The 12,788-nt window shown below is 38.3% G+C and overlaps 1 pseudogene; it reads left to right on the top strand.

The window, feature by feature from the left end:
- The first annotated feature begins 5,238 nt into the window (after positions 1-5,238).
- LOC102816881 lies at positions 5,239-12,531 on the top strand (annotated as a pseudogene).
- The last annotated feature ends 257 nt before the right edge of the window (positions 12,532-12,788 follow it).

Consider the following 12,788-nt stretch of genomic DNA (forward strand, 5'->3'; position numbering starts at 1 on the left):
AATAAATTCAAATATAAAAACTACAAAAAAAAAAAAAAAGAGTAAGTAGTACAGTGGAGACCAAAGACAGAGCTCCCTTCCAGTAACTGAGTCCAGGGATGTGGGAAAAGGAAGGTCAGTGGGGAAATCGACTGTGGGTCTAGCTGACAGCAGAAAAGTCTCTAAGGACATGAGAACACAAGAGAGCACAGTTATTGTTTTTGTTAGGTGCTATCTAGTTGGTACCGACTCAGTGACTCTTTGCACAACAGAATGAAACACTGCCCAGGCCTGTGCAACCTCACAATTGTTGTAATGCTTGAGCGCATTGCTGCTGTCACTGTGCCAACCCATCTAATTGGGGGTCTTCCTCTTTTTCTCTGACCCTCCATTTTTCCAAACATGATATCCTTCTCCAGCGACTGGTCCTTTCTGACAATATGTCATAAGTATGAGAGACAAAATCTGGCCATCCTGGCCTCCAAGGGGCACTCTGCACTTTCACCAGCCAAATTTGTTCTTTTGATAGTCCATGGTCCTTTTAATACGCTTCTCTAATACCATAACTCAAATGCATGAGTTCTTCTATGATCTTCCTTATTCACTGTCCAACTTTCACGTGCACACGAGGTTATTGTAAATACCATAACTTAGGTCAGGCACACCTTAGTTCTCAAACAGACATCTTTGCTCTTGAACGCTTTCAAGAGGTCTTGTTCAGCAGATTTGTCTAATGCAGTACGTCATTTGATTTCATTACTGTTGCTTCCACGAGTGTTGATGGTTGATCCAAGCAAAAGAAAGTATTTGACAACTTCAATCTTTTCTCCATGTATCTTTTCCCCCCACCATGGACCAGCATTTATTTAAAAAAAAAAAAAAAAAAATTGTTTTCCTTTTTTAAAACTTTGATATACAAAAACAAAACAAACAAATAAAAAAGCCACACAGGGATAAATAATCATTTAAACATTTAAACAACCAAAGGACACATTCTGGAAGCCAGTCTCCTGGTCACCAGCACACAGCTTTCTCTTTCCATGAGTCTAGAGATCTCAGCTGCTCTATCTCTCTATGCCATCACCTTTGTTTCCATCTCTGGTGTCACTGCTTCTCTGGTTAGCGTAACACGTTCTGCGCATGCTCTTCTCTCTTGATGGTCCTAGGCTCCTCTGTTCCTGGAATGCAAGATTAACTACTCCCTCCTTTTTGTTACACAACCTCCACCTTTGGAGTTGTGACCATTGCAATTAGGTATGATAACAACTACTCGCTACTGAATCAATGACTCCCATCCCCATTTCCTTTTCCATTTATCTTGATGTTGTTTATTGGTCCAGTGGTGAGGATTTTTGTTTTCCTTATATTGAGGTGCAACCCATACTGAAGGCTGTGGTCTTTGATCTTCATCAGTATTTTAAGTTCTCTTTGCTTTCAGCATAGACACCTGGAGAAAATTAGATGGAAGGGGTGAAGTGGGGAAAGGGTGGGGGCTAAGAATATATAACCAAGCAGAAAGACCTTCCACCCAAATCCACTGCCGTAGAGTTGATTCTGACTCACAATGACCTTATAGAACAGAGTTAGGGGTCCCGAGGCTGTAGATCTGTATAGCAGCAGATAGCCACAGATTTTTCCCATGGAGTGGCTGGTGGCTTTGAACCACTGAAATTGTGGTTAGGAGCCAGTGTTTAACTCATTATGCCACATGGCTCCTTCAGAAGACTTACAGTCAAGTTAAAGAAGCTAACATTTTAGGGCCTCTCCCTTGCACTTTTCCCTTCCAATACCCTTTGGGGGTCCTATTAATAATATATTCACAGGTCATATGCTTCAGTTAAAGTTTCAGAAGTAAGACCTTAGCCATAATTGCTCATTCCATAGTGCTATCTCATTCCATTTGTCTCGTCCTTTGTGTTGGTGATATTGAATGGCTATAGGCATTTCTGGAATATAGCCAAGTGGAAGTTGATTTGCAGGTATATTTAGTTTGGATTTATATGACTCACAGTCACTTCCATGTCTAATAAAGCTATTGCTAGCCATCCAGGTGTGATGGCATGAAGGTGTAGGTCTAGAAGATTCATTGTGATTCAAATGTGTTCTACAACACTCAGCACCAGGAGCATGAAAAGAGTAGAGGTGAAACAAGGCGTGACATATACAGAATCAAAATCAGATCTGTGGAATATTCTTCTCAATTCTACAGTTCATGTAGGAAGGAAATTTGCTAAAGGCTTTTCTAAATTTACCATCTCTAGAAATTTACATATTACCAATAGTGAGTTGTGACGCTCATTATTAATCAATAAAACAATAAAAAAAAATTTCAAAGAACCATAGAGAGAAAAGAGTAATTTATCTTACTATTTTCTTTACACACTGTAAAATCCTTGTCATATAAAGAGGTGATAAAGACAGTGCAGTAAAAATTAGAGAAAAGATGTATTATAAGTGTTATAGATTGAATTGCCCCCCCCAACTCCAAGAATGTGTGTTGTAAATCATAAACCCCACCACCTTTGAAGTAATCCCACCCAAAAGCAAACTATGTATAGGTCCCACCACCAGGGCGCTTTCTATAATATACAATACATGCAATGTGGTAGGTAGCATGTCATTTGCTAATGCTATTCTCAGAAAGAGCCTTAGTGGCTCAGAGGTTAGAGTACTCAACTGCTAACCAAAAGGTTGGCGGTTTGCAATACCAACCACTTCTTTGGAGAAAGATGTGGCAGTTTGTTTTCCTAAAGATTGCAGTCTTGGAAACTGTATGGAGCAGTTCTACTCTGCTATAAAGTTGCTAAGGAGCTCTGGTAGCATAGTGGTTATGAATTGGGCTGTGAACCATAAGGTCAGCAGTTCAAAACTACCAGCTGTTCCGCAGGAGAAAGATGAGGCATTCTGCTCCTGTAAAGATTTATAGCCACGGAAACCCTGTACAGGGTCGCTATGAGTTGGAACCTACTCCACGGCACGCAGCCACTGTAAGGTTGCTATGCATGATAATCAACCCAATGGCAGTGAATTTAGTGTTCTGATTTCATGATTCTCAGATATTTACTTGCAGATGTTCAGTGTTATAATTAATGAAGATACTGATAATAAAAGGCAATAATAATGAAAACTAAGAAGAAATAAGTAAGGTATTCAATTTATGTCAGAACTGATCTACAACAGTCATTGGAACAGAACCCTGTCATAAGCTGGGAACTACATGCTCATACGTCACATGATGATAGCCGAGGAACGCAGGAACTGAAGCTTAGGAGAGACAATCCAGAGCCTACAGAAAGAGAAAGATTTCCCCTAGATCAGACACCCTGAATTTACATTTCTAGCCCCCTAAACTGTGAGAAAATAGATTTGTTTGTTAAGGCCAGTTAGTGCTTGGTATTCCTATAATAACAGCACTAGGAGGATAAGACAAGAGGAATATTAGGCAGTACATGGATTTAAAAATGCTATGCTATTTTTTTTTTTTTTTTTACTATACCAGTATTTTTTTCTGGTCAGCTTTTCTGGATTTGTCAGGTTTCAAAAATTGCTATTGGTTGTGATTTATGAGGGTAAGTAAAAAAATATAGCAATTAGGATTCCAGTTCATACACAAATGGGTTTATTCCAAAAAAATATGTTTAAACATGTCTCTGTGATCAGTGAATGGCTGCAGACAAGTTCTCCCAGTAATACACTTGTCGTAGTCTTGTTAGGGAACCTTCAAAGAAAAAGTCCAATCAAAACAGTCGCTTCTGAGGAGATCTGCTGGGACAGTTAAATTCAAGGCTGAGAAGTCAGCTCAGCAGGTTATGGTGACTGTTTGCTTGGGATTCCCAAGGGATAACCTTGAGAGATTTTCTCAAAGGACACAGGACAACCACTAAAGTTCATTAGAAAGGAATTTTAAGAAAATTGAAAACTGTATGGGTGAGAAAAAGACCAGGAAAGTTGTGCTAAGGAATTTTTTTCCATCATGGCAATGCACCTGCTCATTCTTGGAGAGTAGCAGGACTGTCCTATGAACATTGCATTGGGAAACCCTCCCACATCCATTCTATAGCCCTGATCTTGCATCTTCAGATTTCTTTTTGCTCCCCAAACTCTAAGAACATTTAAAAGGAACACAATTTGAGTTTCTTAAGAATCCCAAAATGGCTGTTCTGACATGGTGCAAATTGAAAAGCACAGAATTCTTTGGGGGAAGGGTTAGAGAAATAGAAACACTGCTCTCAAAAGTATATAGATCTAGTTGAGGATATGTTGAGAAACAATAGCTTCATATTTTGACACTTTTGTTTAATATGATTTTGTAGCAGTACCTTTTTACTTCCCCTTGTACTGTCTTATTTTGAATAAATACTCATTTTTCATATCCAGTTTTTTATTTTAGTTTTATATTTTTTTCTTAAATGAGTGTTTCAAATTGTATCAGATTCAAATTCTATAAAACCTGGATCTGCATTTCTTAGATCATTATGTATATATTAGACAATTGAAAGATAGTTCTAGAACCAGGAACCTCAGTTGTGAAAGGACTTTTCTATATCTAAAACAAGACAGAAAATCTAGTTATTCAAATATGTGGCCTCTAGTCTCTATAACTGTACTCTTGGTGTGGCACTGTGGGCTAATGCTCCAGACCACAAAGCCATTTGAACTGCAGGGTTGGCGGTTCAAGCTCACCATTCACTCCTCGGAAACCCTATACAGAATCGCTATGGGTAGGAATTGACTCAATGGCACATAACAACAATAAGTCTCTATAACTGGAGTCCTGGTGTGGCACAGTGTGTTAATGTGCTGGACTGTAAAGTCGGTTTGAACCGCAAGATTGGTAGTTCACACTCACTAGCTGCTCCTTGGAAGCCCTATACAGGGTCACTATGGGTCTGAACAGACTTGACGGCACTTAACAATAACAACAAGAAGTCTCAACAAACTGGAGTCCTGGTGTGGCACTTCGGGAAGGTCAGTTTGAACCACAAGGTTGATGGTTCAAACCTACTAGCTGCTCTTTGGAAACCCTAGACGGGGTTGCTATTAGTTGGAATGAATTTGACAACACTTAACAACAAAAAGTCTATAACCTGGATTCCTGGTGTGGTGCTGTAGGATCAGCACTGGACTGAAAAGCACAAGGTTGGCAGTTCAAATCCTTGGAAACCCTATACAGGGTCTATGTGAGTCAGATCCAACTTGATAGCACTTAAGAGCAACAAGAAGTCTCTATAGCCTGCTCAGAGGACTAATGACCTCAGAATGACTGCAAGGTTAAGGGACTTTGAAAAAAAGACCATCTTAGTTTAACTCAATTCTTTGGCTTTGACATGGAAACATTTTCTCTAGCTGTGAATTTTCTGGACAGGTTTCTATCCAAAATGAAGATGCAGCCCAAGCACCGTGGATGTGTTGGACTGAGCTGTTTTTATTTAGCTGTAAAACCAATAGAAGAAGAGAGGAATGTCTCACTGGCAAATGACTTGTTCTGAATGCATCAATAGAAGTTCACAGTTTCTGACTTGATGAGAGTGGCAAAGATTCTCATCATGAAATTTTCTTTATATGGAGAATAAAATAACTATGAACCAGTTTTTGAGACGATATTGGAGAAGATGTGTTGGAAAGTCTAAGCTGCTACTGCCTTTCAGTTTCTACAACTCCACCAACCACGAAGTCAAGAGAACTTATCATTTGAAAGGAGAAATAGCCTTCATTTTGAAAGACTAGAAGCTCAACTTAAGGCACACCACTGCAGGATCATATTTTTTACAGTAAAGCTCTCTGTGTTGGCATTATCTATCATTGTACTGGCAATCCAAGCACAGAAGTATGTACAATTAACAGGAAGGCTAGAATGTCTTCAGCAATACACCAAGATAAATGATAGAGATTTGACCTTCTGGCAAGAACTTGTATCCAAGTGTATAACAGAATATTCATCAAACAAGTGTTCCAAACCAAATGTGCAAAAGCCCAAATGGATTGTTTCTGGGTGAAAGGGAAGACAGGTGAAGCATAGTAACTATGGGAGCATTCACCTTCTAACGATTCCTGAAATAGTTCCTTCATCGGTAAAATTGGTTCATAGTTTATTTTTTCTCCATATAACGAACATTTCATTATGTTGTAATTGGAGAATTAAAATCTGAACTATTTTTGAAGTAAACAAAAAGTAATTGGGGTAACACAGGGGAAAGAAATGACTCCACTAATATGTGGTAAGAAGTACAGCCCAATTGCTCCTTGGAAGCAGCTATGGTAAGACTTGGTCTCTTGTAATTTGGACATGGTGTCAGGAAGGGCCAGTCTTGGAGAAGGGCATTGTGCTTGGTAAAGTGGAGAGTCAGTGAAAAAGAGAAAGACCCTCAATGAGATGGATTGATAAAGTGACAACAACAATGGGGTCAAACATACCAAAACTTGAGAGGGTAGCACAAGGCCAGGCTGTGCTCTCGGTGTATCGTACATAGGGTCACTACGAGTCAGAACCAACGTAGTGGCACCTAACCATAAGATATGCTCTATTATCTGATCTAGTCAACTAATATAAGATCTAAATAGCATTTCTAGACATGAAAAATGCAAGGGGGCTTCAAAAAGTTCGTGGAAAAAATCTGTTGTCTTTTCATCCCATTTTCCAATAAACTTTTTGAAGTTCCCTTGTATATGAAGACATTTATTTAATGCATGGATTTCTGGTGCCATGCTGTAGAATAAGGACTGGACCAACAAGGTCTGTGGTTCAAACCCAACAGTTGATCCTTGAAAACCCTATACAGGATACTTATGAGTTGAATCGACTTGACACTTAACAAAGTAACAGTCTCTATAATCTCTTTATTTGATACACAGATGGATGCAGCTGTGTGATTCATACTGCATACTAATGAAGTACTGAGAATGAATTCAAAACATTCTGAAAGGGTAATCTTTTGAAACAAAGGTAAACTTTGCACAAGTGTCCAATATGTATTTGCTAAGTTAAGGAAAGATGATATGTAAATATATAACTCTGCATCCAAGTGGATATAATCATTGTAGTGCCAAGACACTTTCTTCTGCTTTCTCATTATCTACTCCCTTCTCTACTAATTAACAGGTATTCTCTAGGGTGAAAGGCGGACACAGTGAATAGAGAGGAAGAGATGACATCATGCATGCATGCACCAACTTTTACTGAATATCCACTAAAACTATCATGACCTGCATCAGTAGCTTGGGCACACATAGGATCGTATTTCTTCTATTTTTCCAATTAATCATTCAAGATCCTATATTCCCAACTTCACAGGAATATATCTATTCCCTCTTGCAGTATCTTTAATTTGTCTATGAGTACAAGAACCTGCTTAGTCCAAAATGCTAGGCTAGTCTTTCTTCTGTTAGGTAGAGAGAACCATAGCTGGATCAGTCTAACCCTGCCATTTCTTCCTTCACAGAATCAACATTGCTGTTGAAAATTGGTTGCACTAATTCTTGCGGATGCTCATCCATTATGCTGCTGCTGTTGTTGTTTGTTCTGATCCCTCGCTGGTGGTAGTGCTGGCTCAACCTTGGACTCTAAGTGTAGAGCTCCCATAATTCATACTTAGGAGCTTAGACATTAATCCAAAGCACATCCTTTATGCCAAGAAAACTGGATCTGAAGGTGTTTCCTAGCATTAAACATATTTATAGGAACCAGATCTTCTTGAAGAACATAGGCTCACCCCTATAAGCCTTTCACACATGTTTGTACATGTCTGGGTCATCAGTTAAATTCAACTGAGCTGATGGTTAAAAGTTGTTGTTATTAGGTGCCATCGAGTCGGTACTGACTTACTAGTGACTCTATGAACAACAGAACAAAACACTGCCTGGTCCTGGGCCAACCTCACTATTGTTGCCACGCTTGAGTCCATTGGTGCTGCCACTTTGCCAATCCATCTCGCTGGGGGTCTTCTTTTTTGTCTCTGACTCTCCACCTTACCAAACATGATAGCCTTCTCCAGTGACTGGTCCCTCCTGACAGTATGTCTGAAGAATGAGAGATGAAGTTTGACCATCCTGGCCTCCAAGGAACACGTTGGCTGCACTTCTTCCAATACAGATCTGTTTGTTCTTTTGGCAGCCTATGGCACTTTCAGTATTCTCCTTCAACACCATAACTCAAAAGCATCAATTCTTCTATTGTCTTCCTTATTTACTGTTCAGCTTTCATATGCATATGAGGTTATTGATAATACCATGGCTTGGGTCAGGCACACCTTAGTCCTCAAGCTGACATCTTTGGTCTTCAACACTTTAAAAAGGTCGTGTGCAGCAGATTTTTTTTTCTTAAGTTGTTATTGTGAATTATGTGAGTTTATGTGGGAGAACCCCAGCTTTACATACATCCTATCGTATTCCATTTCATTGCAATGATTACAATCCCCTCCATGCATCATCAAACAACCAAAGGGTACACCCAACAGGCCTGCCCTGCAGCCATCAGCATACAGCCTCTTTCCCTCCCTGAGTCCAGAGTCCCCAGCTGCTCCATCTGTCCATGTCATTGTCTCTGCCTCCATTTCTGGTGTCCCTGCTTTTCTGGGTAGGGTCCCGCACTCCTCTCTTCTCACTTGATGGTCCCAGGGACCTCAGCTCCTGGACTGCAAAGTCAATCTCTCCCCTCTTTTTGTTACAAAACATCTACCTTTTCATGTCCAACCCTCAAGTCAGTCCTGATAGTTGTGCAGCAGATTTACCTAATACAATGCATTGTTTGATTTCTTGACTGCTGCTTCTATGAGTGTTGATGGTTGATACAAGAAGAATGAAGTCCTTGAACATTTCAATTTTTTTCTCCATTGATAAGAATGTTGTTTATTGGTCCAGTGGTGAGGATTTTTGTTTTCTTTACATTGAGATGAAATCCATACCAAAGGCTGTGCTCTTTGATCTTCATCAGTAAGTATTTGAAGTCCTCTTCACTTTTAGCAAGCAAGATTGTATCATCTGCATATTACAGGTTGTTAATGACTCTTCCTCCAATCCTGATGCCACGTTTTTCTTCATGCCAGTGTGCATGTATGAGAGATCAAGGAAAAGAGAGTAAAAGAAAGAGAGAAAAAACCAAATATTAAAAGTTGCTGAATCTGGGTAAAGGGTATACTGAAGTTTTGGTCTATTCCTGTAATGTTTGAGACAAGGTCAAATTAAAAATGTAAAACTTGAACATATAGAAAGAAGATCAAATGGAAACAGATGACTGGAATGACACTATAAACCAATGAGACCTAACAGATATATTGAACTCTCCACTCCCAAACAGCACAATATGCATTGTACTTCAGTACACATGGATCCTTCTCCAGGTCACAAGGCTGATAGCATCTATTTTCACTGATCACAATTGAGTTAAACTAGAAGTCAGTAACAGAAAAGTCTTGGAAAATACACAAACTTATAGAAATTAAATGATATACTATGAAACTAATAATGGGTCAGGGAAGAAATCAATAGAAAAATCACAAATTTTTTAGAGTCAAATGAAAATACAACATAGCAAAAATTATGGGATGCATCGAAGACAGTTCTCAGAGGGAAACATACAACAATAACTGCCTACTTGAAAAAAAAAAAAAAAGAAGAAAGATATCTAATTAACAGCCTAACTTGACAAGTCCAGGAATGAGAAAGCAAAGAGCAAACTAGACCTAAAACTGTCAGAAGATAATAAAGATCAAAACATAAATAAATAAAACCCCAAACAGAAAAACAATAAAGATAATCACTAAAATCAAAAGTTGGATCTTTGAAAAGATCAATAAAATCGACAGAGCTTAGCTAGACTGACAAAGAAAAGAAGAGAAAAGATGGAAATAGCCAAAATACAAAAGAAAGAGGGACATTACAACTGATAAAGAGAAATATAACAGAATATTATGGACATCTGTGTATCTTCAACTTGAATAGCCTAGATAAAATACATAAATTCTTACAAGCTTGCAACCTTACCAAACTGACTCAAGAGAAAATAGAAAGTCTCAACAGACCATACCAAGTGAAGAAATCAAATCAGTGATCAAAAACTTTTTAATTAAAAAAAAAAGTTCTGCACTAGATGGCCATGCTAAGGAGTTCTACCAAATATTTAAAGACTACTAGACACCAATACTGTTTAGACTTTTCACAAAGAGAGAGAAGAAAGGAAGACTTTCTAATTCATTCTATGAATCAACCATAATCCTGATACTCAAGGATGCCACACAAAAACGAAAATGAATATAGACGCAAAACCCCAACAAATTACTGTCCAACAGATTCTACCAGCATATTAAAAGAATCATACAACATGACCAAAGTGCAATTTTTCCAGGAATGCAGGGATAAGACATAAGAAAACCAGTCAACATAATATACCATATCCATAAACCAAAGGAAAAGAACAATATAATCATTTCTACAGATGTAGACAGTAATTTGATAAAATCCAATACCCTTTCATGATGAAAACCACAAAGAAGTTTGGGATAAAAGAAAAATTCCTCTATGTAATTCAGGACTTATATGAAAAGCTAACAGACAATATTGTTCTTTAGAAACAAAACAGGGCACCCACTAATTACTTTGATTCAATAGAAGTCTTAGAGCAGTACGACAAGAAAAAGAAATCAAAGGTAGTCAGATTGGAAAAGAATATTTCTATTTTCAGGATATGATCCTAGATGTGGAAAATCCCAGAGTCCACAAGAAAACTTGTAGAACTAATAGAGGAAATTAGAAAGATGTAGCGTACAAGGATAAGAAACAAAAATCAATTAGGTTTCTGTATATCAGCAATGAGAAATCAAAGGAGAATTGGATAAATAATTCCAGTTATAATTGGATGGAGCTTGAAGACATTATGCTAAGTATAATAAGTCAATCACAAAGGGACAAATATTATATAATGTCACTTATATAAAAAGATAAGAAAAAGTAGAGACCAAGCTTTATTAGTGGTTACTAGTGGTGGGCGGAGTGCAGTGGCTCTGTAGGATAAACACTGGATTGCAAAACACAAAGTTGGCGATTTGAGCCCACCAGCCTCTCTGGGGGAGAGAGGTGACATTTTCTGCTCCCACAGAATTTACAGCTGCAGAAACTCTATACTGGGTCACTATGAGTCAGAACCAACTTGATTTAACAATAACAACATTCACCTGGAGAAACAGAAGCATCAGGAATAGGAGGAGACTGTGGAATGTGTGGCTAATTGCCTCCATGAACAACTTTGCTAGGAATTCAGAACGGAGTGGTTGGTGCTCAACTACCATTACTGAACATTTTGGTCAATGATTCTATAAAAGAATCCTCATCAATAAGGAGAAAATGAAGAACAGAATTTCAAATTCTTATAAAGACTCTAGACATTCTGGAGACGTAATGGGTAAACGAACCCCTGAAACTATTGCCCTGAAATAATCCTTAAACCGAAAATATCCCCCAAAGTTGTCTTAAAACTAAACAATAGTTAAGCTTAGCTAGTGAGAAAGGTCTATCTTGCAATTTTGGGGCTGTATCTGTATTAGATCAAATTGACAACAGCAATTTGAAAGATTCAACAGGAACCTTAGGGGAAAGTGTCGGAGGAACAACTCAAAAAAGAAGGGTGGGAATGATTGCACAACACAAAGATTGTAATCAATGCCGCTGCATTGTACATGTTGAAACTCTTGAATTGGTGTATGCTTTGCTGTGTATGTCTATTCTCAGCAACAACAAAATAAATTACATTTAAAGAAAAAAAGGCATGAAGAGGGAGGTGGGTATAGTTGAAGGTAGGTTTGGAGATTTACTGATGAATTTACTAAGAAACTTTCTATCTGGTGGCTTCTATTTTTATAAACTAGGAGCAAGACAAGGTTATTAGCTGAGGTTGAAGAGAGATATGGAAAAAGTATGAAATCATTTTTGTTGTGACTAGAATAGAAATGATATTAGAAAACTATAGTAACCTTGCTGAGTGATCTCGATGTTGGTGATAAAGAATTTGAAGGCCAATCTGCCACATTGTTTTTTTCTCCAACCATGCTAGAGGCACAAGCTGAGACAGAGTAAATTGCTGGATTCATCAAAACTGGAGTGGCACGGACTATCAGCATGGTCCTGGAGAGTTGGGATTTGTTAGAGAATGAACGGCACAATGAATCTTGGCATCTGAGCAGGATATCACCTTTTGCCCTATAGTTCTACAAGTAGATAGCCTGATATTCTGAACAATCAATTAAAGACTAGGCTTCCCTGAGGACAGAAACAGTGAATAAATAGTTTTCTTCGTTTTAAGTCTTTGGAGGATATTTGTATTCTTATTTGGAATAAAAATAATATGATTCCATTTCTCATAAGCATACAATTGTTTGTGTTTTTCTTTAAAAGTCTTGGAACATTTCCAAAGATAATATTATCCATATTTATCTACCAATGAGCGAGGAAAGTAAAAACGATCGTTTTGAAATAGAGAAACTAAGCCTTGAGATCACTTGCCTGATGCTATCAAGCAAATTGCAGACAAAGATGGGGAAAGAACCCCGGCATTCAGCTTTCTAGTTTCTACTTACAAGCTCACGTTTCCATGGAGAAAAATTCAGAGAACTCCAACCAAGCAGATGCTTAGCCCACATGCTATTCCTAAAGAAACACGTGGACTTTGTTCATCAAGGTTTGCAAAGCTTTCAGAGAGCTAGGCATGATTTTAGTGGGGGAGCAAAAGACAAGATAATTTTAGCTCAGTTTGGAAAGCATCCCTTCCCACCTTGTGGGAAGGTGAATTCATTGTCAGACTGGTGTTTACCTGGGAGTTTTCT

The sequence above is a fragment of the Chrysochloris asiatica genome, unplaced genomic scaffold (genome assembly GCF_000296735.1).
Source record: "Chrysochloris asiatica unplaced genomic scaffold, ChrAsi1.0 scaffold00064, whole genome shotgun sequence".
NCBI classification, from domain to species: Eukaryota; Metazoa; Chordata; class Mammalia; order Afrosoricida; family Chrysochloridae; genus Chrysochloris; species Chrysochloris asiatica.